The sequence below is a fragment of the Marmota flaviventris genome, chromosome 12, assembly GCF_047511675.1.
Source record: "Marmota flaviventris isolate mMarFla1 chromosome 12, mMarFla1.hap1, whole genome shotgun sequence".
NCBI lineage: Eukaryota > Metazoa > Chordata > Mammalia > Rodentia > Sciuridae > Marmota > Marmota flaviventris.
Genome location: NC_092509.1, coordinates 38,726,659 through 38,753,055, shown reverse-complemented (window position 1 = coordinate 38,753,055; position 26,397 = coordinate 38,726,659). Strand labels below are relative to the sequence as shown.

At 40.3% G+C, this 26,397-nt stretch overlaps 2 pseudogenes; one reads left to right on the top strand and one right to left on the bottom strand.

Moving 5' to 3' along the window:
- Window positions 1-9,363: 9,363 nt before the first annotated feature.
- On the bottom strand, window positions 9,364-11,153 carry LOC114087059 (TRAF3-interacting protein 1 pseudogene; annotated as a pseudogene).
- Window positions 11,154-21,237: 10,084 nt separating this feature from the next.
- Window positions 21,238-22,091, top strand: LOC114087058 (phospholipid phosphatase 2 pseudogene; annotated as a pseudogene).
- Window positions 22,092-26,397: the final 4,306 nt, after the last annotated feature.

Here is a 26,397-nt window from a genome sequence, read left to right as displayed (position 1 = left end):
CTCCTGCACTCACTCTACGTACCTTGAGGTTGGAGGAGTTTGAGAGTTTTTATGGTGACACCAGTCTCTTCCTGCTCAGAGCATGAATAAAAGGTGAACACTCCTGAATGTTTTTATGTCTTATTTCTGGTGGAAATTGATTACATACAAATACATGGGCAATGACATTTTTATTGCAGGAATTTTCCAAGCATGCATGAAGCCCCGGGTTTGACCCCCCCAGAATCTTTAAAAATAACAATTAAATAAATAATTTTTTAAAAAAATCTTGTATGAACAGAGATGTACCCCTATTAAGAATATCCTTCAATTCTGAAATTTCATGATAAAATAATGTTGCCAATACGCAAAAATCAAAAATTTAAAGTCATTAGAGTCAACTTTACACAAAAGAAAAGTCAATCAACATGAATTTTAAAAATTTTGAATATGGGAAAGCAGGCAAATAAAAACTCCTCCCTAAATTCTTTTACAATGTCCCCTCTCATTGTGCCCACACTGGCCAAAAATGTTTTTATTACTGTAAGCTAAACTTCTGGCACCCTTGAGTGCAGCCTTCTGGAAACACAGCTACTAGTGCTCTGCTTAGGTAAGCTTTCCTTCTGTAAGAATTTTTAGAGCAGCTGTGTTTAAAATCTGTGTATCCTCCACAGCCAACTCATACTGATATGTTCCCCCAGGGTTCATGCAAATATACTATTTTATCAGATTTTTTTCTCATCTGTGCTCAACCAGGCTTATAAGGATACATAAAATACACAATTGGAAAATTAGACTATATTGAATAATAAAAGAAAAACAAGGTGAGGCAAAGTCATCAAGAAATTAGATAAAGATACATAAAATAATGACTAACCATCCTTCCATCAAAGGACTGTATAGTTAACTGTACACATTTATATTAATTGTGGTAGACCAGGTTATGCCATAGTAAGAGCAATTACCAAAATCTCAGAAGCTTTTGACAATAATTTCTCTTTTAGGTTATAGATTTTTTTTTTTCTGATTTCTGTGCTAATGGAGTACCTATTGGCATTCATGCCTGTCACTTTGACCGAGGAAAGAAGCTTTGAAGTGCATTGCCCTTAAAGGCTTTGATAATGTTAAATCTACTGACTATCATTAGCCAGAACAAGCCTCATGACTTCACTCACAAGCAAGTTGGTAAGTCCAGGCTTCCCCCATTGAAAGAGCAGGGGTAGATATTGGTGGGCAGCCAGTTCCCACTGTAGCAATCTCAGGGCAAGAAAGGAAACCAGAACAGTTCTGATTCATATTTTCCTGAGATAAAAACAAATACAACAGCTCAAGAAAATTACAACTATTTTTATTCTACTTTCAGATAGGAATTTCTCCAGGATTCCTCATTAAGAGGACTGCATTTGTAATGCAGTCACAGAATTTTCTCAAAAGGTACTTGTATGAGTTTATGATATCACAACATCTTCAATTTGTTTAAACAGGCTCTGGAGGGCTTAAATATTTGTGGTTTATGTATCTACCTCTTTGCCAAATGCTCCACTCTGAGATGTATTTTAGCATTTTATGTTGAGTTATTGTGCTTAATTATTTGAAGGGCAGCAAGTGCTAGATTGGGTACTTTATGAGGGTTCTAGAAAGAAACTATTCTTTGCTGTGAGGTGAGAACTAATTTACCTTCCTAATACCTACCAACTTTGGGCCAGTTAAGATCCAAATATGGAAACGAAGGAACCAACAAGAGTCTTATCAGAAATCTATGCTATACTTCTGAGGTGAGCTGGGGGAGAACCCAGTGTTTGGATAAAGATCCTTTTCAGACAGTTCTGAATTGTTCTTCTTGTGCAGATAACTCATCCATTAATGAATCTCTCATAGTTGAGCAATTTTGTTTTTAGAAAAGTATTTCAAGATAAAGAGAGCAAGATTCCCTTCAATGCAGAAATTTTATAGCGAAATAAGGTACAGACAGGAATACTTCATTTTAAAAATAATTTTGCCAGCAATTTTATGAATAACCAATTTAAAAGCTAAGAATTTTCTTCTAAAATAAATTAATAATAATAATAAAAACTTTAATTGAACACTTGCTATGGCCAAACAATATTACAAGTAAGCTCTTAAATGCATTTTCATTTAATTTTCACAGCAGTGTTAGGTAAAAAAGAATTATTAATCCTAATCTTCTAGTGGGGTAAAATGAGGTCATATAATTAGTCTAAGGATAAACAAGGTACTAAGCTTGTGGAGCTGGGGGTTTAGAAAAGGCTGGCTAAATGTAGAACACTTAGCAACTCTACTTACAATATATATTTTAGTAAAATAACTCCAGTTTTTATGTATAGAGAGAATTTACTAGCAAGATCAGTTTGGGATAATGAAAGCATCAACTGTGTATAGAGAGGCGACTTGTCTTTCTGAATTGGGTTCATTAAGCACATTCAAAAGAAAAAAGAAAAGCAGGAAGATTCAGCAGAAGCATATTTTCAATTTCAGGGAATTTAACTTCTGCCAAAGGCCATTCTCATCTGTCTCTTTGCAAATGAATATTAATATGTTTTATATCTCCATAAAAGCATCAAAACATGGGGATTTATACTGTGCTCTACAATTTAGTTACGCTTTTTGTCGTGGAGTTAAAAGTTAAAGAAAAGCCCATGTAGTGCTGCAGACTTTGACCTGGATCTGATGGCTTAAACAGCTATATGCTCTGCACTTTTTTGAGGCAACTAGCTTAAGGTAGCTCAATTCCAACCCATTTTTATCCTAAGTAAAGAGGAAAATGCCAGACAAACTCAGGGTTGCTGGGTTTCCATCTTCAATGTTGTCTTAAGCAGTCAAAATTCCCTTTATCTGTAATGCTCAGGTTCTCCTACAAGAAATGTTGTAGAAGATCAGCCTCCTCTTGAAGGAGAAACATTTCTGATAATCTTTCCTGCTAGTATCTAGGTTTAGGTTTTTCAGGCTTTTGCAGATCTGCTATGTTAATTTATCACTCTTTTGTTTACTTTGTGATTTTAAAGTTTTTTTGGTTAGTGTGTTACTGCTCTCGTTTTCTTTGTCCTCTTGCATTCATACCATTGAAAATAATTTTATTGTCATTTAGGTGCAGTTTTTAGGAAGCACGGGGGAAAAATGAACTGAGCATGTCATATGAAGTGCAAATCCTTCTTTAGTTTTCTCACCTGTGAAACTGGGGAGTTGGAATTGACAATGTTTAAGGCAGTTCAATATTTATCCTTTTCTGCTGAGTTGGATCAAATCAAGATAACATATTCTCTCCTTCAAGCAGTTCAGCTAAATCCCATAGCAGGAGCAAACATGAGAGAATAAACATCCAGAGACCTCAAGTAAACCCAAAGCTCCTGAAGGCAGTCAAAGTCCTTAAGAAGGAAATATATTTTTCTGTGTATAGCTTTAGGCAAGATATAGAGGGAAATTCTTGAGAAGGTCACACAGCAACTTAAATTTCCAATGTGGTATAGCTGGTCAAGAGCAAATTTTTTAATAGACTTGAAGGTCCTATGGAGTTGCCAAATGGAACAGAGAGAAGGGTTAAAGCAAAAGATTCAATGACCCAAGCATTGATAGGAACAAAAACTGCCAATTATTGCTTCCAGCCCAAACCCCCAATTGGCCTCCTCAGAGGAGTAAGTATATCATTTTACACAATGTGAATAAAGGAACTGTGAGAGGCGATGACCCCACGGCACAGAAAGAGACCTGATTATCCTGAGTTGAACTAATTTATCTGTGTTCTGTTTTCCCTAATTTATCCTGCCCATTCCTGCCTACTCTGATCAAGCTGATACCTGCTAATGTGTAGGCTTTATATGAATAGAATTATGCAGTACATTGTGTGTGACAGAGTATTTTTCACTCAACATTACCTTCTTTTGGTTTTCATCCTGTTTCCTTATATTCAAAATGTCCTTTACAACCACATATAATTGCTTTATATCCAGTTTGACAAACTTAGTCTTATTTTGAATGTTAAATCCATATAGTTAATGGAATTATTGTTATCTCTAGGTTTACATTATCATCTTATTCATGTTTTATGTGGTCCATCAGTTTATGCTTTCTTTTTATTTTTTTTGTTGTTTGTTAGAGTCTGTAAACAAGTCAAAATAACACCTGGCATTTAGTCAGGGGAATGTTAGAGTTCGTAAACAAGTCTGGATGGTGCCTGGCAAAATGCCAGAGGGAGTGGTTTGAGAAGTAACAAAAGCGAGTCATTAAGTGTAGAGATTCCTGATTGGTTGACTGATGTATCTAGTTTATGCTAATTAGATAAGCTCTGTGGAATGTATAAATACTGCTCCTGTCCTGCAATAAACGGCTCCCACTCCTGCTGTATCAACGTACACAAGTTATTCGTCACCCCCCCTGATTATTTTGCTGCAGCCGGACTGCGGCAGATGGTGGCCCGTTACGGGGAGCCCCGGGACACTTGGGGGTAAGTGACAAAAAAAAAGCTGCCCGTCCAAAGATAGGACGGGAGCAAATCTGCTCGTCCCTAGGCAGATAGGGCGAGAGGAAAAATGGCCATTTTGAGAAAATGGAGAAGATTGATACAGTATGTTTGTGTCTTGTTTTGTCTCAGTGTATTGTATTGTCTTTATGATGAAAATATGGAAGGGGTGAGAAGTAAATTACTAAGGGAAGAAGGCACCCCAGTGGAACCAAGAATAGTTAGGGCATGTGTTGATAGAAGCCCAGGAACTCTAGTCAGAAAGAAAAAGAAAGTTCAGAAGAAGAAGGATTATCAGGAAAAAAGTTGCAGCAAAAGGCTATTACTAAATACTTTTCGTTACCGGAGGGTGCGTGAAGCGGAGAGGCGGCTGCCGAGTGTGCAAGCCGGTCACAGCACAGCAAGGATTTTCCAAGAGGCGGCGGCGACTGGCCCTTCCCCGCCTCCTGGCCGGGGAGCTGGCTGTTCCACTGCCGGGAGCCCAAATCTAGACCTGACCTGGAGGCACAGTCTCGCAGGCTCTTGCTCCCTGTGCCCAGTAGCAGTTTGAGTCCGGGACACTCCCCAGGGCCATCTGGGGCTGCCCAGGACGCTACAGCCGACAAAAGATGCTACTGGCGTCCCTGATGTTTGGTCATTTTCAATGCCAATAACTAAGCTACAATGGTTCTCCCACGCCTGAAAGCTGATGAGTAATGAGCACTATTAATGCTTATTTCAAATGCAAAAAAACCTTGAGATAATGTACTAAATTGTTCAGAAGGTTGTTTTCTTAGTAGAATGCTACAGGATTTTCTTTAGCCATCCGGAGTTCCTGCCTTCGTCCCAGTGCCAGTAAAGACCAAGGTGGAAGAATTTCCAGTGTTGCTGAGAACCAGACGAGACTTCAGCTGAGAAAGGGACAAAACTTCAGATCTAGCTAGCTGCCTGCAGAACTTACCTGGACTGTGATTTAAGCTAACTGCCTGCAGAACTTACCTGGACTGTGATTTACCTGGACTGTGAGTTGATCTGTTGAGACACTGCTTTACCTGGACTGAGACAACAAACTGTAATCTATAACAAATTGTAACTCGGTATCTTTGCTAACAGTGTCATTGCTGGTATAATTTTTCCAAGGGCTTCTTGCATGGAGCCATCAATTGGCTTGGTATTGTGGCATTTTGTATCCTCCCTTTCTGTTTGTAGCAGGTTATTTATGGTGTTTCTGTAAAAACCACTATGGTCGTTATTTAAATTAAACAAAAGGGGGAAATGTTAGAGTCTGTAAACAAGTCAAAATAACACCTGGCATTTAGTCAGGGGAATGTTAGAGTTCGTAAACAAGTCTGGATGGTGCCTGGCAAAATGCCAGAGGGAGTGGTTTGAGAAGTAACAAAAGCGAGTCATTAAGTGTAGAGATTCCTGATTGGTTGACTGATGTATCTAGTTTATGCTAATTAGATAAGCTCTGTGGAATGTATAAATACTGCTCCTGTCCTGCAATAAACGGCTCCCACTCCTGCTGTATCAACGTACACAAGTTATTCGTCACCCCCCCTGATTATTTTGCTGCAGCCGGACTGCGGCAGTTGTTGTTGTTTTTAGATTCTAAGAACATTTTGATGGATTGAGAAGTGTTTTATTGAGTGATGGAGTAGGTATATTTTTTTCTGCAGTTAAGCTATAGCAGTTCTTTCCCTCCCTCCTTTGATATAGGTGTGTAAAGATGATTTTTTGTGTGTGCACTTCCTTTGTCTCTCTAGGGACAGAATTGGTGACTTCCCTGGGGCCAAGATAACCCTATACCAATCTCCCCGCTGGTCATCTATAATTGCCCCAGGCCACAGTGTCTTGGGCCTTACCCTGTTCAGGCTTTCAGAGAAACTTCTTTCCAGTCATCCCCTTGAGCAAGGGCATCAGGTTTGGGCAGGGCACTTGCATTGGAACTTGGCAGATGTACTCCGGCAGGCAGTACTGTAGGCAGTCAAAGCTGACTGGATGAGAGACCTATCTTTTCTCCTGCTCCTCTTTCTGCAACATTTCTCCCTTCTTCCTCAAGATTTTTATGAAATGCTCCTTGACTTTATGGGTCTTAATCTGTACATCTACTAAGATCTACTCTCTGGAGAGAACTATGGGAAGGGTGAAGGCATCATGATCTGCACCCAAGGGTTGTTTTTGTACTGGATCTGAGGTATGCTGAAAAATATAAGTTTTTTGGTGTCCTTATCCAGCTCTACATGCATGTTGTAATTCACCATCGTGACCTGCATTACATTCTTGAAATCAAGTTAAGGTACTGCAGAGTGGGGGCAGATGGGGAACAGACTTTCATGGGCATGGTGGTGATGGCTGAGCAGTGAGGAGATCCTGCTGAACCGGTCTGTTCATGATGTGGAAGACCCTTCCCCTCACTCCTTCCACCACCCCGTGAATGTTTCCACTCCCACTCCCAAAATATTATATATTCATTTATTTTCCTTTCTTTTCTCACATTAAGTACACATGTTTACTATTCTTCTAGTGTTTATCCTAGCAGGTACAGTGTACATCCTGATTTGTTTCAGTGTAAAAAGAATTAATTTTACCCCTTTTGAAATACTTTTAGAATCCCAGACCTCTTTTTTTCAACCTAACACCTTCATCCTTTCTGTGTATCATTGTTATCATGCATTTTAATTTCACATGCATTTTAAAACTCTACACACATTACAAGTAATGATTTGTATAGTTGGTATTCATTATACTTATCTTTTCCAACATCCATTTTTCCAGCTTTATTAAAAACTAACTGACAAATAAAATAATATATATTGAAAGATTGCAGCATGGGGTTTTGATACACATTTATATTTTGAAATCATTATCAAAATCAAGACCACCATATCTATAACTCATGTAGTTACAGATATGGTTGATTGTGAGTTATACGAGTCTTTTACATACTTTGGATGCTAACTTTTTATTAAGTATATGTTTAGCAAATATTTTCTCCTATTTCAAAGGTTGTATTCATTTTATTGATTCCTTTGTTATGAAGAATCATTTTATTTTGATATGTTTCCATTTGTCTTTTTTGTTGTTGTTGTTCTTGTTGCCACTGCTTTTGGTATCAAATGCAAAAACTCATTATTAAGACCAATGTCAAGAATATTTTTCCTATATTTTCTCCCAGCAGTTGTATGGTTTCTAGTCTTATATATAAATATTTAATCCACTTTAGTTTTTGTTGATGATGTAATATCAGATACCACTTTCTTTTCTTTTGCCCATGGATATGTAGTTTCCCCAGCATCATTGATTGAAGAGATTATTCTTTTCTCATTATGAATTTTTGGCTTCTTTGTCAAAAATTAGTTGTCTGTCCGCAAGTGGGTTTATCTTTTCTTTCTGTTTTGTTCTATTGGTCTCCAAATCTATTTTCCATACTGTCTTATTATTTTTACAGCTTTGCCATATTATATGAAATAAGGTAGTATTTGCTTTAGCCATCCAGCATCTTTTGTGGTTCCATATGAAAGTTAGCATTATTTTTTTTATTTCCATGAAAAATATCATTGTAATTTTCATTGGGATAGCATTGACTCTATAGATTACTGAGAAGTATAGATATTTTAACATTAATTCTTCTGCTATATGAACATGGAATGTCTTCCCATTTTATTGTGTCATCAATTTCTTTCATCAATATTTTATATTTTTCAGCAAATATTTCTTTTTTCACATTTGCAATATTGTATTTTAGTGGAAAACTAAATACAAACTGTTTAAAAAATTAATAACTTTGCCTTAAAAAATAATTTCAAAAAAAATTGGATGACATCAACACATTTTAGGTATTGATGTTTCTTTCTAAGTCTTCTTCATGTAGATTCTCCTGTGGCATCTGTTTCTCCCATACAAGGTGCACAGGCCTATGCAAAGGAGAAGGAAGATATTAGTGCCTCATACAGGGGTTCTGTTCAGACTAACCAGGGGAATCCCAGGGCCAAGTCAGGATGAAAGCAAAGGTGACCCTGTGGCAATTTCATATCAGATGAAGACCTGAACAGCCACACTGAAATATCTCATCCATTTGTGAACTTCAAGGGCTAGAAACACAAGCAAAAATTAATAGGGCTAACCTCATAAATATTCTATGCAATCATGAAGAGGAAGAAAACTAACCCCAATAGTTGATACATACCTAAGGATAAGGCTCTGAGCCACACTTTTCATCTTGAAATTTAAAATGTAATTTGATCATTTTCAGGCCTCATTCTATGTATAAAGTATCCATCAGAAAGTTCATAGTGATCCTTCGTCTGGGGCTGAATCAGTAAATACTGACTTAAAAACTGAAATAAAAGACAGTTCCGTAGGGTGCTGATGTCACTTACCTGCATGAGAATTCTGGTACAGGACTAAATAGGCTACAGAGAAACAGAGAACAATCTTTCAAAAAAAAAACCTCTCACAAAAGTGTTCTGAAGAGGGGCTGGGATTGTGCCTCAGCGGTAGAGCACTCGCCTAGCATGTGCAAGGCCCTGGGTTCTATCCTCAGCATTACATAAAAATAAAATAATAAAATAAAGATATTGTGTCCAACTACAACTAAAAAATAAATATTAAAAAAATGTGCTCTGAAGAGTATTTATAACCAACAAAGGATCCAACCAGAAGGAGAGGTAATACATGGCCTCTTGATACACTCAATGTGCTGACATTTTAGAGCTCAGAAGCTTAGCCTATGATAATTCTGCAAATAGTCTGTCTTCTCAGTCATATGGAACATGGGGGAGGGGTAAGGATTTCCTAGTTTTCATTCCATTTTCACACCAAAGTTGACTTTTCATCACTGAGATCCTCAGCATTCACCTTGGCAACGTAAACTTGATACTGTACATTGTCTTCTGGATTTTTTTCTTTGTTTTTTAGGATGCTGGCCTTCATAGCACAGATTTGTTTTGCTGGTCCTTAATCATCTGCTCCAGCTCAGCCATCTCGAATTTCAGGAACTCTGTGGCATAGTCTGTGATACTCTGCTCCTTCTGCAGGGCCTCTATGTGCTGTTTGTTCTCCCTGTGCCACAGCTGGAACTCATTCTGCATGGCATCCACATTTTCATGGATCCAGTCCATGATCTTCCTCTGAGGAAGCACACTCTTACAGGGTCTGAATGAACATTCAATCTTCTTGATCTCCTTGGAAACAATATACTTCTCCTTCTTCCATGCCAACTCAAAGACAAAGGATTTCTCCTTCTCTCCAGATTTGGATGACTGCTGCACTTCCTCATAATCTTTCTTAGTCTCCAATTTTTTTTCACAAGTCCACCATGCTTCTCACTATCCTCTAGCTCCATTGCTAGAATGTTTTCAATTTCTGACATTTCAGAGATCTGAGGAGCAGCCACCACCACAAAATGATCATCATCTTCATTGTCTGAATTATGTTAATCTATAATCACATTTGAGATTACTTTATCATTCCCTGTCCTATCCCTCATTAAGGTCTCCATGCTCTCTCCTGCAATTTGACGGGGGAGGCGCTGGCCTTGCACTACTGGTCCAAGGTACTCTGACACTGGAGGATAGCTCCCTGAGGGCTTCTGGATTCTTGAATAACTCGGATTTATCTTGGCCAGTAGGTCCAGCCTCTCCTTCTGCATCGCTTAGGGACACCTTCCACGGAATATTTGGATTATCGTTTTGATGTTTTGATATCAATGACATGGACACTATCATAGAAATCTCAGCCTCTGGAGTCTTTAAAGGATCCATCTGACAACTTTTCAGACATCTCCTGAGCTTACTTTCTCTCCAGCTTTTTCAGTTCTCTGTTCTCCCTGTTTAGGTCCCTGGAGTGCTCCCCATTTCTCACTCTCCACTGCTCCCAGTCTCTCAGACCCTCCTCTCCCTCTCCTCCAGGTCTGCATCTAGGTCCAGGTCCTTGTTGCGTCTGTCTGTCCCTCTCTTGCTCCTGCTTGGCCCTATTTCTGCTTTTTCTCCTTCTCCCCTTCCTTGTACTTGTCCCTCTCAGCACCTTTATGTCCGTGTCCGTCATTCTCCTTCACCTTTTCTTTCTCCCTTTCTTTCCCTCTTGACTTGCTTTCTTCTTTCAACTCTTCTTTCTGTTTTCCATCTCTGCTTGTACTTCTTTTACTTCAGAATTTCCTGTATCCTCTCTATCCTTGTGAGCCCTGGAATCTTCTTCCCTCGCATTCTAACTGTTCAACTGGTGAGACTTCGAGGTCCGAAGAGAAGGCCCTTTCTCTCACGTCCGGCCTCTCTCCACTGCATCCTCTCTGGAGAGCTTGTTGATGCTGCACTCTGTACTTACCTGACGCAGCTGATTTGTTCTTTCAGGCTGGTGCCCAATAACAGTTCAGTCCCGAAACCATCATGACCACATGTATGGTCTTTAGGAAGTTGATTTTTGCATCTTTATCCTTGACATTGTCTGACTTCATCTCGACGTCTGTGTAGAGGCCCTTCAAGACCCAGTGGTCCTAATAACCTCTGTGACCATGTCCTGCAGGTCAAGGAACGGGGGCTTGTTCTGCAGCTTCTCTGACACCGGCGGTCTGCAGATCACCTTGCCCGGCGACTTCTGCTACATCACCACCGCAAGGCTGCCCGCCCATGGCCTCAGCCAGCCTAGTCAGGTGGAGGTGATGAACCAGGGTCCCATCCTACAGCCACGAAAGGGCTACACAGCCTTAGCAACTGACCCGCATGACGCCCTCCCCACCCAAAGCCCTGCCCCCTAAGTCAGATATTTCTTCAGTGGTGGAATTCTTTAAAAAAATATATTTTTTAGTTGTTGATAGGCCTTTATTTTATTTATTTGTATGTGGTGCTTAGAATCGAACCCAGTGTCTCATGGATGCTAGGCGAGCATGCTACCACTGAGCCTTTAAAATTCTTTCCCAAACTAATACACTGTAGAAAGTATTTGCAATTTATATATGATGACAAGAAATTAACATAAAAGCTCATAATAGCCTTGTAGAAACATTAACAAGTAGAATACAACCACAAAAATAAAGAAATATCATCAGTAAACATAAATATGTCCATTCCCAAAATTTCCAAAAGCAAATTTTTAAAAAGGATATATGCGCCAATTTATAAAAAAATGTATAATTTTTAAACATCTTCATCATATTGAATTACCTGTATACATAAAATTTGCATATTTCAAAAATATTTTCCTCTCATGAAATTTGCAAATTTCAAGAGACAGATGATATCCATCCTATACAGATAACATAGTATACTGATATAATGGTATCAGAAAACACTTTGGCCACATGATTGATCTAGTGTGGATATGCAACTGTTTCAATCATTAGGTAGAAAAATCAGTTATTACAAGGACCACTTTTTAATGTAGTTCAAACCTCATCAAGCATCTAAGTCTTCATTATTTCTCTCTGTAAAAGGGAATTAAGTCAGTCTAGCACAAAAACAACTTGAAGAGTAATCCCAACCTGTAGCTCTTGATTACAAATTATACGCACAACTTCTAAAAGCACATTTCTTTATCCTTCATTTAAAAAAATACAATTATCTAAGCAGCATTTTGTATTGTGTTCTACTGACCTCCCTCAATGTATATACATTTTGGAATTGTGTACTTGTAAACCCAGAAAGGAAATGAAAATGAAATATCAAACTACCAGAACAACAAAAGCAAAAGGACCTTATAAATCTACTGAAGAGGAAAACATTGCTCCAGATGACTTGAGCTGTGCATGATTCTTTGTGCTGAGATCTAGACAAGTTTAAGCCATCATTCATGTGGCTTTCATGGTGCATAATAGCCTGTAAGAAAGCAGAAGTGATACCTTCATTCCCTGTGTTCCCTTCCCAAGCCAGTGTCAACATCATGTGCTCTGAAATCACAGCAAACAGAATCAAAAGGCAGGTAGAGACATCCCAATGCTATTGTGTTCAGATTAAATAACACACACACAGCTCCCTGTACAAACTAGCTTTCAATATATTCAGTTATTGTTTTACAAAATGATTCAATAAATATTGAATGAAATAAAACAAATAGCAGGGAATTTCCACATATTTATATTCAACAAATGATCTCTGGCCTCAGCAAACTGTGAACAAGCATCAAACATTGCCTCCCACTACTGTATCATCATAGGCTTCACAGCAGTTCCCGAGAGGCTGACCAATCACCAAGCACTGAGCAATGCTTCCAAAGCCTTGAAGTTCAAAACCAAATATTTTTATTAGCTCTTCGAATAGGTTCTATGTTTTAAACTTTGTACAAAATGGTAACATTAGGAGAGGTTAGTGCATGAATCTGAAGTGCATAGTTCAATGAATGTTACAGAGGGAACATACATCTAACCAACACCCAATCAGGAAGAAAAACATCAGGGAAATTTAAAGTCCTGCTCCATGCCCTGAGCTCCCTCCTGCCCCATCTTCAAAGCACTCTCCACTTTCCAGACTCCACACCATGACTCAGTCACGCACTGTGAGTAGAATCACACAGCATGTGAGCCTGAGAGTTTGCCCTCCTGCAGGGACACTTCCAACAACGTAGCACAGTACACTTAATCAAGCACAAGAACTGAAAACTGAAATTAGTGATTACAACTAAAATTACATACTACCTAGAAAGCAAGTAAAGAGAAACTCCCAACACCAAACTGAATAAGATAAAGATAATTTGCAGTCAAAAGCAAGATTATAGCCAGGCATGATGGTGCACACCTGTAATCCCAGCTACTTGGGAGGTTGAGGCAGAAAGATGGCAAGGTGGAGGCCAACCTCAGCAACTTAGTGAGACCTGGTCTCAAAATGAAAAGAAAAAAAGAACTAGGTATGGAGCTTTTTGGTAGGGCACTTGCCTACGATGTGCAAGGTTTTGCATTTGATCACCAGCACCACACACACACACACACACACACACACACACACACAGACAAGATTATACCATTACATACCTTCATTAAGAAGGAATGACTAAAATTATAGAGCTCATTACTCATTTTAATACTTCAATAAAAAGAAGACTAGATAAAGTTAAAAAAAATTGAAGTTAATGAATCTAAAAGGAGAACTAATGATCTAGAACTAAAGCACTAGAAAAGATGAATAAACACAAAATTTGATTCTCTGACAAGGTAATTTAACCTCTCTCTAACCAAGCTAAAAATAAAATAGAAAGCAAAATCAAAGATGAGAAATTTTTTAATAGATGAAAAAAGACCAAAGAAAAATGACATTTATAGGGCATGAAAATGGTATGAAACACAAATGTAATTACCAATGAATAAAAATAATTTAATTTTCCTTATGAATACATATTCAATAACTCTGAATAAAATGAATACATACAAATCTAGTAGCATTTCAATATAACAACACATTATGGTCAACTAGAGCTCATTTTATGAATGTAGGGATTTTTCAACAATTGAATATCTCTTAACTTATTATCAATGAAACAAGGACCTTAAAACATGATTTTACCTCCTTTAATTTATCAAATTCAGCAATTATTGCTATTTAAAAGCTAAGTAAAATCAGAATAGCAAAAGACTACTTATATATAAAAATAACATCCATTGTCCTAAGGATGCAAAACTTGTGACTTCTATGAATCAGGAGTGAAAAGATCTCTCTGGCCAAAAAGGCAGGGGCTAATTTGGGAGGTAATGCTGGGCAACTATCCTGGACAACCTTAAGGAAAATGGATATGTCTCCCATGGAGGTATGTGTCTGGCACCAGTGCAACCATCTGTCAAAACTCTACAGCTAAGTAAGCTTTGATGTTGAAATTACAGAAAGTTTATCCCTACTAAATGCAAATAAGGAACAGCCAGAAGCTACTATGAAGAGGCAGGAATATGGAAGTGCCACAGAAACAAAATGAGCATTGTTGATGGTGAACAATGGATTGTGCATCATGCTACTTCTCTGTTATCTTGGTTGCCTTTGATGTATTTAAATTTATTCAAATTCATTATCTCACTGCCTCTTCTCAAACACCTTGGCTCTACATTCTGTTATGACTTGTTCAGTTAGTTAGTTAGATGCAGAATTGACATTAGAAGCATTGGCCTCTGTGAGGTTCTGAATTTTGTACTCCTTTGATGAACAATACCCTGTGTCAAATAAACTGTGCTATGTAGTGAAAAATATAGGTTGCAAAACAACAACAAAAAAAAACACAGACTAATCATCAAAGTTAAAATATGATACACGTAGAATTTGTATATGGAAAGACCCACGAATTAGTTCCACTTCAAGTGGTTTCCGAAGACAACTCCGACTCAACTGTCCACCTCCTGAGCAAATGCCTGGGTCCTACTCACTGCCAGCCATTGCCTGCAGGAGCTCAGGCTCTGCCCAGGATTGCCTCCATCCACCGGCAGACATCTGCAGGAGCTCAGAATCCGCACAGATTTGCCTCACTGACCTGCACGGGAGCCCAGACACAGGGTAACCCAGGGTCCATCCTGCCACCGGCTGACCCCCGCCAGAGGTCAGGCTCCTCCCAGGACCACATTTGCCCACCAGTAGACACACGCCAGAACTGAAGCCTGGCCCCCAGGTCCGCTCTGAGGACCTGCGGGGGAGCCAGGGCCCATGGTAGTCCTGGGTCTGTCCCACCACCAATAGACTCCCACCGGAGTTCAGATTCCACCCCATTCAGCCTTGCTACTCCGGGGGTGGGGGTTGGGGGCAAGGAACAGGGTAGGCTCGGGACTCTTCCACCAGTGACACCCGACAGAGCTCAGGCCCAGCACAGATCCACCCCCCTGAACTGCTCAGGAGCCCTGGCATAGGTTACCCCCAGGCCCATGTCACCACCTGCAAATCTAGATGTCCATCAGAAGATGCATGGGTTTACAGATGTGGCTGATCACACAATGGAGCCTTAAAGAAAGAAAGAAGGCCTGCAGTTCATGACAACACAAGGGAGTCATAGGGAGCCAAGAGAAGTGGGCCAGTTCCACAACAAACACTGCGGGACTCCACTCACATAAGGTCCATAAGATGGTCCAACTCATAGACACAGTAGAAGGGGGGTTGCCAGGAGTGGAGGATGGGGACCTGTCAATCAGCAGGTCTAAAATTTCAGGGATATGGATGAAGCAGTTCTAGAGAGCTGTGCTTGTGGATATCCAGGCCGCACTGCTGTGACCTGGAACTTAGTGAAGGAGGCTGCTCCCCTCTTCAATATTCTTACCAAATTCTAACAAAAAATAAATAAATTGAAGTACAGTCACTTCCACAGAGGCCTTGGAATATTTTCTAAACAGAACCCAATATCTACTTCAGAAATTAAATTCATACGTGTATCCATAGGTGTTTAATATTTTCCCCAAATTTAACAAAGATGTTTGGTCATAAAAGTTTTTTTTTTTTGACAAAAGTCATACTGTACATGATTTTAACTGGGACTTGCATCATCCTGGGCAAAGCTTTCAACAAAGAGAGGCCACCCATGCCTGATCGTTCAGAGTGCGGGGACTACAGGGAGGGCAATGATTTGTTTGTGACCTTCCTGCCACACATACCATCAAGGTCATTGAGTTCCCAGCCTGGGGACCAAGGCATGTAACACACAGGAGTGTGATTTGCCCTGATTTGCTCAAATGTCCATAAGCAAAGCTTTCTAGAATTTTCTGAAATGTTTTCTTGTTGCTCTGGAAGTTCAGTCTAGACCCACGTGGAGCTGGGATTGGTTACGCACTGATCCACCCCATTCAGCAAAACATGCTGTGCCATCACTGTTGGCAGCCCAGGATACAGCAGGTCCTCAAGTGTGAATCTCCCCTGTGCAGTCGCCATAAGCAACGGCAGTTGTTGTGCACGGCCTGACCACTTTGCATGCTTTTTTCTCCATGTTTGCAGTTTGGTGAAAGCAAGGATTGAGTTCAACTGATCTCAAATTCTAAGGGCCTAGAAAATTACCAGCCTGCAAGTATGGCTCAATAGCATTTTTGTTGATTTCTTCCTGAGCAGGACTTCAGCTCACTCTGAACAGAAGATACTGTAACATTGGGATGTGCTTGGCTGCAGTTATAGAACTCCTAACAAATGTTTTTAGCATTTAAAAGATATCTTCTTGTCCCATATGAACAAGACTCCTGAAGCCCTGAGGTCCTAGGGCTGGGGTGGCATCAGTGTGATATCCTGTGGATACAGGGTCTTTCTGCAACTTTCTCAGCACATCAGGTCTTCATCTCTTGCCTGCATCCTCACAGTCACAACATGGATGCCAAGCTCCCACTCTTCAGTTCCTAGAAGGGACAGTGAGGCTTCTTAACTCTGCTCAACATGTAGGCTTGTCTCAATAACTTCACCAATGGAGACCAATCACCTTCCCTACCTAAAAGTACCCCTCAGTCACCTGCCACCATTTTACTGTCTAGCACAACTCCTGATTATGTCCTCCACAGCATGAATGTATCACAATGCAAAGTTACTCTTTTCAAAGTAAAAGAGATTACTAATCCAAAGGGATGCTCTGAAGGTGAGTCTTCAGCCTGTGACTTTTTCATGGAGAGGTGGGGGATCAGAGAGGCCCTTGTGCTATGCCCTCACATGCAGAAAAGGAAGGCTGGTGGAAACAAGGCCAAACCCGGTCCACAAAGTGAAACTGTCCAGATGAACAAATTTAAAGACAGATCTGTGTTCCAGTTTTAGAAACCCTGGAGTTTGACCATGTTCAGTCCATATACCTATGTATGGTGGTAATCAGCTAAAGCTGAGTAGCAGATTCCTGCATCCTTGGCTCTCCAGTTTGCCACAGTCCCCACCCTGATTATTACCCTGTGTGCCAGCTCACCCCTCTGCTCATTCACGTTCCTGGCCTGGCCCTGGAGGTGGCTGGACTTATGTTCCTGCTTTGGTGTACAAAGAATGTTCTTCAAATTAATTTCCCTTCACTCTTGTGACCTGGACATAGTGAATAGGTATGGTTTTCTGATGGGAGCTATGAGATTAGAGAGGTAGAGATGTGTCAAAGGTCAAGCAGGTCACTCCCCATCTGCAGGGGTCCTAAGCATGCACTTGAGGTTCCTGCAATTGCAGGCTATTCCCACCATGTGGAAAGAGCCAGGAATCAGAGCCCAGGTGGGAGACAATCTGGCTGTGCAAAAGGGGCCCAGTGGAAAGGAGCAAGGGGCTACAGGACAAGACCAGGGTCAAAGCCAACTTGTAACAACTCCAACAGTTCCCAACAGCTTCTGCTCCAGCTCCCAACACACTGATCCCTGTTTGTGGTGGTATGTGGGGCCCACAAAGGGACAGAAATAAGACACTTGAAAAGAGAGAGATAGAGACAGAGAGAAGTGTAAGAGGAAGACAGACTTAAAGGGAATAAAAAGAGGCTGAGGGAGGGAGGGAACAGAACTCCAGAGAGCAAGGGGGAAAGAAGGGAAGGATGGAGTGGGACAGAGTTCAAGAGCTTCAGAGAGCTGGGTCACATTAGGCTCCAGGGACCAGGACTCTGAGACAAGAAGCTACTTCCATGTCCCAGAAACTCAGCAGCTTTTTCTTAGGTTCCTGACACTTGACTCACAGGATTGCGAGTGTTGTGAACATTGGACACCACAGGCCTATGTCTTCAGTGGGTCCTGTCTGCCCAGCCCATCTTTGGCTTTGTTTCCCAGGCTGCCAAGGGTACCCCTCCTGGAGAGAACAGATAGCCCTTCCTTCCCCTCTCCCATGGGTAGAGGGAATCCCATGAGGTTCTGGTGGGAGGTGCCCCCCCAATCCCTGCACAGGCTCTGGGTCCTGAAGTGTGGATTCAGAGCAGATGCCCTGCCCAGGAAGTGCAAGGGAACATATGTGCATCTTTTGTCTCCATGGAGACCTGCAAGCAGGGCAACTCCTTGGTAGATGGGTGGTAAAGTTTTTATTTTTATTTTTATTTTTTGGTAGTGGGGATTGAAATTTGGGGCATTCAACCACAAAACCACATCCCCAGACCTACTTTGAATTTTATTTAGACACAATGTCTCATTGAGTTGCTCAGCACCTTGCCTTTGCTCAGGCTGGCTTTGCACTTGCAATCCTCCTGCCTCAGCCTCTTGAGCTGCTGGAATTACAAGTGTGTACAACTATAACTAGCTAAGATTTTGTCTTTGCCAAGTCTTTTGTGCAAACACTATGAGTAAATCTGCGAGGCATTCTGAGGGACAGAAGTTTTCCTCCTGGCCACATGGAGCCTGGTGAGCCAGGAAACCCATTTGGAACCCTTCTACAGAGAAGTTTCAGAAAATATGCAAAAATTTAAAGTGCACCCTTACTTTTAGCCCAAGAATGCCAACTCAAATAATTTATGTATTGTTACTGTGGAAAACTTTTAAATTTTATCTTGAAATTGATCGTTGTAATCAAGGCCCCCACTGGCTGGGGCAGATCTCAGGTCCCTGGGGGAAAGTCACTGGGCACCATTTCTCTGCTCACACCCTGGGGGCTGCTTAGGCTCATAAAAAGCCAAATCTCCTTGCAGAAATGTCTCTTCCAGTCCTTAGCCCATGATTTCAATGGATTATTAACTTTTTTGCTATTAAACTCTAGGATTTATATATATTTTGGAAGTTAAGAGTTTGCAAATGTTTTTTCCCATGTTAAGGTTTTTTTCCGCCCTGACATTTGTCCCCTTCTGCAATTTGGGTTAATGTTGTCCACTATCTGTTCTTGCTTTTGTTGCCTGTGCTATTGATGTTGTATCAAAAAAAAATCATTACCAAGACTAATGTGAATGACTATTGTGAATGACTGAACAATGGAGGTTTCGACAATTTTGCATTGCAATTATCAGAGCATGACAATTCCATTTTCCAACACTGTCAACATTAGGTTTTCTCAATCTATTTATTCTTTGTAATTGATAGGCAAACACACACATGTACTTTATATTTCCTTTGGATTACTATACTGTTGACATGGAATGTCATCTCAAGTGTTTGGTATGTCATTTTTATAAACAGCCTATATTTGGCATTTCCCATTTTTAATGGGCTGTTTGTTTAGTTTTATTGACTTGCATGAACTCCGTATGAGATTAAGCTCTGGGGAGCTGTGCAGACACCACAGGATCAGAATCAAAATACTGTTTTCGAACAATTGGCAAGAGTTTTGCCTCATGCAGAGAGCCCTTTGCCAGCTAGGGAATTCTGGTCAGAATTCTGTGGTCAGAGATACTTAGATTTCTGGTGGCTCCACAACCACACAGAAGCACCTCAGAAAGAAGCATGCAGCAGTGCTCCTTAGAGGATTCTGGCTCCTATTCAATGACTCCAAGATGTGAGTCAGGACAGGGTCAAGGAAGTGAGGCAGCTTGGTGATTGGGCATCTTAACTACTTTTATCTCAGGGGTGGGAAGATTGTTGGAGAGTCACAGTCCATGTTGGTAAAGAGGCAGCTGTCACTCATGTTAGAAAAGGGATGGACACAGTGATTTCTGTGGCTTCAGAGTCAGTCTCCACCTAATTTTTGATATGACCACCATGTAGTCCTGTCTGAGGTTTTCATTCTATTAGCATTGCTTGTGTTGACTTGAGGACATCATGGACAAGCCATCTATTGGCAGGAAGGTCATTTTTCCCTTTCTCAGTTCCTCTCAGGGTCTAGATGTAAACAGCACTAATTTATTTTATCAATGGTTGTATTGCAGAAAGCCTTGACTTTTGGTGTGAGAAGGTTTATACCTAGTATGGTAGATGACATTTAGATAGGAGGTATTCCCCAAAAGCTCATGTGTGAGACAATGCAGAATTGTTCAGAGGTGAAATGATTATATCATAAGAGCTGTTACCTAATCAGCAGATTAATCCACTTGGTGGATTAATAATTTGAAGGGGTTAATGGGTGATAATTATAGGTGAATAGGATATAAGCAGGTCACTGGGGGTGAACCTTTGGGTTTGTATTTTGTCCCTGGCCAATGAAGCTCCCTCTCTCCCTCTCTCTCCCAGGGGCCATAAGTTGAGAAACATTCCTCCATCTTCCACCATGTGTTCTGCCTCACCTCAGGCTCAGAGTGAAAGAGTCAGCCTAGAATGGACTGATCTACTGAAACCATGAGCTGAAACAAGGTTTTCCTCCTCTAGGTTGTTCATTGGGTATTTTGGTGACAGTGATGGAAAGCCAACTCACAGGGTGGATAAGAGAGCCACCAGGACATTTGGGTGCTGGAGTGCTCAGCTGAGCCTCATGCTTGAGGTATCAGCAGTCAGTCAGTCTTTGGAGAGATAGATGATCTGAGTCAGGTCTAGGAAGAGGCAGTTCCAGAGGTACTATTGGACTGAACTCGATTGTCAAACCATACCAAGATGTATACAGATAAAAATAATCATTTCCTCAGTTTCCCTACGAAATTTTCCTTCACCTACAAAGATATATATTTACATTTATATTAATATATTCAAAAACAAGTGGTGTTTGGATTATGAAATTGTATTATGTGGCACATTTTCCTGCAGCTTGCTTTATCACTTAACAGTTTCTCCTGGTTGAGCCAAATGGCCCATACACAGATATAAAACTCATTTTCTATTTAGAACACCATAAACTGAGGTTCTAATTTAATTTGCATTGGAATGTGTTAAAACAGAAAAGGCTTTTATTTTTCATCTATTTATTTTTTTTTTTATCAAACTACGTTTCTATCCAGTAACATGGCATACATGTTCACTTACTGAGGTATTATTATGTCAAGAAAGTTTACAATATGCATATTCTAATTGTTTATTAAATGTCCCTTTTTATAGTTTTGTTTTTGTTTTTCCTATCACTAAAAGCATTCTGTGACCCTGTGGCCCTGGGATGTGTGCTGTGGGTTGCGGGGAAGGCCCGGCAGTGACATGGAGCAGAGCGACTCTATCCTGAGCCATTCTGACCCTGGTGAACGCCCCATACAAGCGAGGATTCTACTGCGAAGATGACTCCATCTGATGCCTCCACGACCGGGACACCATGAACCATGGGCTCATAGCCAGGGTCACCATCACAGCCACCATCATCCTGGTCTCCGCAGGGAAAGCCTACCTGGTGTGCCCCGACTGCCTCTACTCCCGCTCTCTCTTCAATAAGACTTGGCTGTCCTCAAAAAGGTGCTGGACACCTTCCTATTTGGGGCAGCCATGAGCCCATCCTTGACGGGCCTGGCCAAGTACATGATCAGTTTTCTGCGCCCCAAATTCCTGGCCGTCTGCAACCCAAACTGGAGCTGGGTCAACTATTCGGTCTACATGCAGCTGGAGAGGGTGTGCAGGGGGAGCCCTGCTAATGTCATCGAGGCCAGACTCTCCTCCTACTGTGGACACTCCTCCTCCGGGATGTAGTGCATGCTGTTCTTGGCGCTGTCCTTGCAGACGTGGCTCTGCGGGAAGTGGGCGCGGCTGCTGTGGCCCACTGTGCAGTTCTTCCTGGTGGCCTTCGCCATGTACGTAGGCTACACCCACTTATCGGATCACAAGCACCACTGCCGCGATGTCTTCGTCTGCCTCCTGCCAAGGTCACTGGAAGCTGGCATCACTTTTCAGTATGTCTCAGACTTCTTCAAAGCCCGACCCCCTCATCCCTTCCTGGAGGAGGCAGCAGAGCACAATCCCAGCCTTTGATTGAAGTTGACTGTGGGCGAGGCTGCGCACAATCACGGTGGCTGCCAGGTCTTCTGAACCAGGACCACCAGGTGGTAATCTATGGGACCTGGTCAGCAGGAAGGCTCAGACAGGGCCCAGGTTACCAGCTAGTGACAGTGGCAAGCAGTGCCCCCATGGTCCAGGTGTCCTGTGGGCTGACCTCCTTGGTTCTTGAACCCAAGAACCTCCTGGTTCTTGCCCAGGAGCCAGGCACCCCACTGCACGGTAGGTGTGCACACGGGTTTCTAGTAAAGCAAACGTTTGTTGAGGGCATGCTGCCAGGACGGCCCCCTGCTTTTCTCTGGCATGCACATGGAGTTATCTCATGCCCAAAGTACCTGAGCAGCGGGCCTGCAGGTTATGGATCCCAGGGCTGTGGCAGGAAGGAGGTCTGGTGGTGGAGGTAGTGGGCTGAGTGCACTGAGGGAAGGCAATCCCTTGGTGCACAGCCAGGCACCTGAGCCTGCAGTGGCTTCAAAGACCAGCCAGATTCGCTCCACTTCCTGAGTCCTGCCCTCTCCCCTCCTGCACCCTCTGTATGCCCCCAAGGCCTCAGAGCCTCTCTATGTGTGATGAAGATCCTTCCCTCTGAACTGCCTGTCCAGCAACCCCCCTCCCCTCTGCACAGACCAGGGTTCCAGGTCCTGTAGGAAGCACTGTCCCTACATTCCCTGTGCCTCCATGGGACTCTGGCCTGAGCCCTGGGGTCCTGACCCTATGCCAACACAGCTGGTTCTGAAGTTATATGCTGGATTGGTGCCTCTCAGCCATTTCAGAACTTTCTGGGCTTGCCTTTCAGTGGGAGACTGAGTCAAAAATTTTGATTTTTACCAAAAAAATTAAAATTTGTTTTCCATTTATATCTAACTGGTTATCATTTGAATGTTTGACTTCATTATTGGCCATTATCTCTTCCCTCCTTAGTAAGAAGATTATATATCCATGCTTGTTCTATATAACTTGAGTGATTAGTCAACATTTTGTCACTCTAATGAAATACTGGAGGCAGGCTACTTATGAAGAAAAGAGGTTTATTTAGCTCACAGTTTTGGAGGTTCAAGAACATGGTGGAGCACCATCTCAGTTCTGTACAGAAAAAGCAGCAGTCAAGATATCAGCACGTTTGGATCAGTTCACTAAATCTCCATTCCTGCAGTGGTGATGTAAGTGAGTCGGATGTATGCCTGGACAAACAGTGGCTTGCATTACAGGAAAAGTACACTAGGCTCAAAATCCCATTATTTTGTCACATACAGTGAGCAATTCTGTTTGTTGCCTCAGAAGTAGAAATTAACTCATCTATCAAGGTTGCTCACTGTAAAAACAACCCTGATAAAATGATGGGTAGGAAAAGATCAGTTTCTTGCATATTTAGCATATCTAGCAAGATGTGAGAATGTGAGAAACCCTTGTAGGAGTGACCTTCAACACTAAGTCTCAGCTTTCGTGTGATGTTAATAAGAAAGTTTGGCTATCATAAGTCGCTGTGACATTTATAGTCCTTTGGTAATTCAACAAAGTTGCAGTAGTACAGAGGAAGTCCATTGATATTTGTATATTTATATTACATTTTGCCACTCTACCTAATTCTCTTATTTTAAAAAAGTGTTTTAATTTTTTTTTGTTTCTTGGGCTTCCTAGGTATTATAGCATCTGCAAATAATGCAAATTGCCTATGGATTTTCAGTACTGAAAGTAACTCATTTACTGGAAAAGGAAACATTCCTTATTTTCATTGATTTTTTTTCCTTCTGTATTAACACAAGTTTCCAAAAACAATTTTGAATAATAATGATGATAGTAAATATGCCATTTATGAGGTTATTATATCTTACCTCCAAACCTACCATTTGATACTAAGCTTGTGATACTTACTTTGGAAATTTGTAATTCAAATCACATTTTTGCTTTAGATTTTGGTTCCCCATTAAAGTCTGCAGATAGAGGCATTGCAAGGAGATCCCAGGCTGGGGGGATGACTTAAACATAAGGAAATAAAAATAAGTTTGTAGGGTATGTGACAGACCCAAGGGGTCTATTTCAGGGAGTCAAAATGGGAAATTGAGGGGATTTGTTTTTCTTTCAAAGTGAGTTTATTAAGACATATAAATTTTCACATTCACATTAATTATGTAATAAGTTTAAAATTCTATACAATTGACTTAAAGAAGAAGTTTTTTCACCAGCCTTCTGGAATGATAATCAAAGGATGAAAATATAAACTACACATCTATTGTTGACATATGTTAGGCAGCCTCCTCCTTGTGTAGTCTGTATAGTTTTTTTTTTTTTTTTTTTTTTTGCATTTACTTTGAAAAATCTGATTTTCTCTTCTGAATCCAAAAACAAGTGTATTTGTGTTAAATTTAGAATGTTTAGCTTTTCCATTTGTCTTTCAAAATACTTTCCAGACTGTGCTCAGAACTGTGTAAAAGTTACCATCCAATACCATGTTTTCTAAGAAAACTTTTCTTCAAGGCACTAGCAATTTAAAAATAAAAGAATTTAACTACTATTGGAAATCTCTGTGACAATGGGTCTCAAGAGCTTAATCAGATTTCTTTTAAGACAGAATTTAAAAAAGAATTCTGAGGGACTCATACCTGACAACTCCAATTAAACATAAAACCTCCCAACATCCAAACTATTAGATGCATCATTTCAATAGGATAGGAAAATTATAAAATGGAATTTTATTTCATTTCATTTTATTTCACACATAGATATAAATACACCATTTTAGCCATCATGTTTGCTAGCAGAATCATTAAATAAAAACAAATTCTACATTCAAGGGAAAGAGTCCATCTTATTCTTTGTTGTTTTCTACCTCTGTATTTTAAAATCATGACCAAAGTCCAAGAGTCGATCCATTTATCTGAATTGAACAATCAGTAGGTTCTGCTATTTCTACATATAGCACATGTATCCTTTAACAAGCCTAGGACTCAAAATGTTGGAGCATTTCTAAAAAAATCATATTTAGGAATACTTGAGAATTCCAAAGTGACTCAGAAAGCCGCATCCTAAAATCTAGTAGACATTCATTCATGGGTACTGAAGTATGTCCAGCATGTACACAAAATTACTTGTTCAAACTGACATAAAACAAAGAACAATACTTAATATTAACATAAGCTGCATAATTAAGAATAACCTCCTTTTGTTGCTTATTTCACAAACTTTTAAATTTTCTCACCAAAAAAAAGAGACACTCAAGCCAATTTTTCTGATTTCAGTCATTGAAAAATTAAGCCATTTCTTTCAAATCCATTATTAGTGAAGAATGTTTTGAAGGAAAAGGTTTCCCACAGAACATAATACAATTTCTCATTGTTTTTCGAATTTAGAAAGAACTCATGCCTGGATTTGATATTTTTTTCAGATAGCAAACAATACTGACAGAATTCATAAATAGGATTTTCTGACACACGCAGGAAAGTCAGCTAACACAACATTCCAACCACTCTTCTTTCAATCACAAAAGATGGCTGAGCATTAGTAGTTATTAGTTGTCAGTAGAAACACACATTTAAATCTATATTTTTTGGCCAACATTTTAAATAGACAAATTTTATTCCACTTCTAGGGCTCAAATCAAACAAACAAACAAATGAAAATTACAACAGGCAACAAGGCCCATAGGCCAAAGTTATTTTTAACCAGTAACTGTAACCTACTGCCAGTAATTATTTACAGATATCTGCTTGTCTTATTAAATAAACACTGGTCAATTATGTAAGAGAAAATTTGCAAGAATGGTACTTGGCAATGTATTATCTTAAAGCTTCTGGAATAATAAGCATTTAGAAAACACCAGCTCTTAAGCATTTTTTTATCTGTAATTTGAGTTAACAAATACATTTTTAAATATTACTTTTCCATTAATAGATTCTGGGGAGTCTAGACACAGATAACAAGGGTAACTAAAAAAAATCCCTAAGCCACATGGTAATGGAATACTGTACTTTTAATGTGATATGGAAACAGTTCCAGGCAGACAAAAAGAAAATCTGTGAAATCAAAGTACTGTAAATAAAGTTATTTTATGTACCCCCAGCAGAAAACTGCAAAAACATCACAATCAAAAGACTACCCACTCCCCCCACCAGGCAAAGAAATCACCCCAATTGTTTTATTTCTGAGCTTAACATTTCCCTCGGATGTTAATAGAAGTTGTAAAGCACTTAAAGCTGCAGCAGTAACTGTTGAAAATGCCAAACTTCAGAGAAAAAGTCCTAAAGGGTTCAGGCTGCCCATCCATCCCTCACCACCCCTCACCCCAGTAATATGTAAAAGCTCATGTTAATTTTTTTTTCTGTTTAATTTTTTTTTCCTTTAA